We start from the raw sequence: 3,698 nt of genomic DNA, 5'->3' as shown, positions 1-3,698 counted from the left end.
ATTCTAGCTCCAGGAACTCCAAACTCTAGGAACAGTTAGTTTTTAGAACATAACATGGCCCTACTTGATGCTTGGCTTTGTAAAGAGAGCACTGAACATACAGGTGCTATAGCAAAGTGTGGTGAAGAAACAAGATGGTGCCCAGCTACCAGAAAGAATAGCTTCTGGGGTCTTAAATGATTGTTTTCAAGCAAGGAGATATCTAAGTGAGGCATCAACAAAGTCCACATGGAAGAAGTACACCAGGCTTTGTGATTCAAGGATTCTAAATGATAGACTCCAAATCTAAAGGAGGGAGTGTGATTTGAACACCTTGTTTTCAGAAGGCTATGGATGGCAGTGGAAGCCCCAAATCCATTTACAGAATCTGCACATGGACTAAATGGGATGGACAATTTCAATATTCTCTTTTTATCATCATGACAAATGGTTCTGTTGTGAAGATTTGTTTTTCTTTACATTGCGGCAGAGGAGCTTCGCACTGAGGAAAATTCCAAATGGAATATTTGATCCTAATCAGTGAGTCCTTCATTTCATTTTTCTCTCAGCAAGCTAGGTTGTGTCATGGATATATCAAAGTTTATTAATAAGTCTTCTGCTAAATCAGTTGCCACACACATAGTCCAGCTTCTCAGATTTCTTACTCAGCAAATAAACTAAATACATACCAGGAGTAGATAGAAGCCTGAGGCACGTCTTTGCTAATGTTAAACCATCCAGTATAGTATGCCCTTGTTCTATTCAAATTATTTTTTCTTGGTCTATATACAGGTTCTACACAAGTACAATTAAATTTTCTGGAATTCCCATTCTTTAAAATGTCATCTATTGTTTATTATGATCCATAGAATTAAATGCGTTTGCATAGCCCATAAAATACAAGTAAACATCTTTCTAACATTCTCTACTTTCAGCCAAGATCTATCTGACCTCAGAAATAATGCCCCTTGTTGTAATTCTTCTTCAAATCTGACTTGAGTTTCTGGCAGCATCCTGTAAATGTTTGCTTGTTGGTTTGTTTAATCTACAGCAAAATTCTACTTTCATGTTTTTAATGACATTCTTCAAAAATTTTCACACATGATTGGGTACTGTGTTAGGCCAGATTCACTAAAGAAGCAAAATAAGTGACTCTCTTATATGTATCTATAAAAAAGCATTTATATGAAGAAAATGGTTCATAATTTTGTGTAATCAGAGGAGTACAAATACAGGTAGGTTCTGGGCCACGTAGTAGGCTGAAGACTTCTGACAAACATTGCTGTGTCGGTCCATGAACCCAAAATTGGCAGAAGGACCACCAGCTAGTGGCAGCAGGCACAGACAAATACTAAATCAACAGTTCAGATTTTTAACTGCAGAGTTATGTAAACCCAAGGCCAGCAGATAGATGGCAGGTTACTGATAGAGCTCCTGAGATTGGCAGGCAATATAGTAGGTCATTTGGTCATATCGAAAGGACCAGGAATTGGGTGGACTATCTAAATTCAGGATTCAGACAGAGCAAAAAGGAAGTAACTTTTCCCACAGTATCCACTTATATATATGAAGTAGGCTATAGCCCCGAGGAAACTTTCAATTGCATCAGGGCTGTGAAATAAGTAAAGAGGTTGCACTCCACCCTCAGCTTTTTACAACTACTTGGATGTTCATAGCAGGTCCCCTTATGGAGTTGATTACATATTTTAGGTCCTATCAGGGGAGATGACAAAATCCCAGTTGTCAAACCACTGAGGATATTGGCTCAGCCAAGTAGACACAAAACATAACTATCACAGTTACCTTTCTTTTGAATGGACACAGATTTGGATCTTTTCCAGTTGGTTTCTCAGTTAGCTGTCTTTCAAATATTTTGGTGTACACTATTATTTTCAGTGCTGCATTTGCATTTTGAAAAATACTATTGTTATTCTACCAGTTCCTTGAGCCTTGTTTTAATGTAATATCTTATTTATAGCCTAGACTTCTTTTATTAGTATCAGTTCTTGATCAAATGGTTTAATGCTAACCTATTTTTTTTAAATCATTCTATTGGGGGGGCACCTACAACTCTTATCACAATCAATCCATCCATCCATTGTGTTAAGCACATTTCTACATTGTTGCCATCATCATTCTCAAAACATTTGCTTTCTGCTTCACCCGTTGGTATCAGCTCCTCATTTTTCCCCTCCCTCGCCACTCCCTCCTTGATAATTTATAAATTATTATTATTTTGTCATATCTTGCACTGTCCTATGTCTCCCTTCACCCACTCTTCCATTGTCCATCCCCCAGGGAGGAGGTTATATGTAAATCCTTGTAATTGGTTCCCCTTTCTATCCCATCCTTCCTCCACTCTCCCGGTATCACTACTCTCACCACTGGTCCTGAAGGGATCATCTGTGTTGGATTCCTTGTGTTTCCAGGTCCCTTCTGTACCAGTGCACATCCTCTGGTCTAGCCAGATTTCTAAGGTAGAATTGGGATCTTGATGGTTGGGAGAAGAAAGCACTTAAGAACTAGAGGAAAGTTGTATGTTTCATTGTTGCTACACTGCACACTTATTGGCTCATTTCCTCCCCAAGACCCTTCTGTAAGGGGATGTCCAGTTGCCTACAGATGGGTCATGGGTCCCCATTCTGCATTCCCCCTCATTCACAATTATTTGATATTTTGTTCTTTGATGCCTGATACCTGATCCCTTTGACTCCTCGTGATCACACAGACTGGTGTGCTTCTTCCAGGTGGGCTTGGCTGCTTCTCAGCTAGATGGCCGCTTGTTTATCTTCAAGTGTTTAAGACCCAGAAGCGATATCTTTTGATAGTTGGGCACCATCAGCTTTCTTCACCACATTTGCTTATGCACCCATTTGTCTTCAGAGATCGTATGTGCAAGGTGAGCACAAAATGATATGATTTTTTGTTATTTGATGCCAGATATCTGATTGTTTTGGCACCTCGTGATCACACAGGCTGGCGAGCTTCTTCCATGTTAAACAATTCTTTTTGGTGTGGTGATTGTGTATTCCTTCCTTTAAATGATTTGTCCAAAAAATTCTTCAATATTTCCACTCAAGATAGACTTTATTCTTCAATTATTTTAATTTTAGATATAGAGAAATTGTACTTCCATTTTAGTTCTCTAACTCCAGGTATTTGTATATTTCATTATATTGTTTTATTTGTCTTCTCAGACTGTTTTTTGAAATTTTCTGTTCAGATCTTTTACTTCATCATTTCTTTGGTGTTATTAAGGAACTCTGCTTTCAAGAGTAGTTTCAGAGTCTCTTCAGACATCTCTTTGATATTTGATTTCTTTCATGTATTTTTAATGACCTTTCATTTTCTTAATGTATAGTGTTCTTAATGCTGAATGTGTCAAATCTTTCTAGTGATGATTTCTGAAATAAGATGGGCTATATTTTGCAAAAAAGGATTAAGAGTGTAGGGGTGGAGTTTAGCCTGTCAATCTGGAGATAGCCAATGAGACTTCTGTGTGGGGATGGCCTTCTCCTGAGAATTCTGGGAAATCTGGTAATTCCTCCTTAGCGGCAGAAGACACCTTTTTCTCTGTTACTGACATTGCAGCTGGCAAGACATATGCAAATACCCTAGTGCCCTGAGCTGGACAAGCCACATGGATGCAACCAGACCTCTGAAGCCAGAGAAGCCACAGAGAGACCCGTGCCAGCTCTGAGATGCTTACAACGCCACTC

This window comes from Echinops telfairi, unplaced genomic scaffold, assembly GCF_000313985.2.
Source record: "Echinops telfairi isolate 266 unplaced genomic scaffold, ASM31398v2 ScPeMD7_7475;HRSCAF=8513, whole genome shotgun sequence".
NCBI lineage: Eukaryota > Metazoa > Chordata > Mammalia > Afrosoricida > Tenrecidae > Echinops > Echinops telfairi.
The sequence above is the reverse complement of the archived record's forward strand: the minus strand, read 5'-3'. Positions refer to the sequence as shown.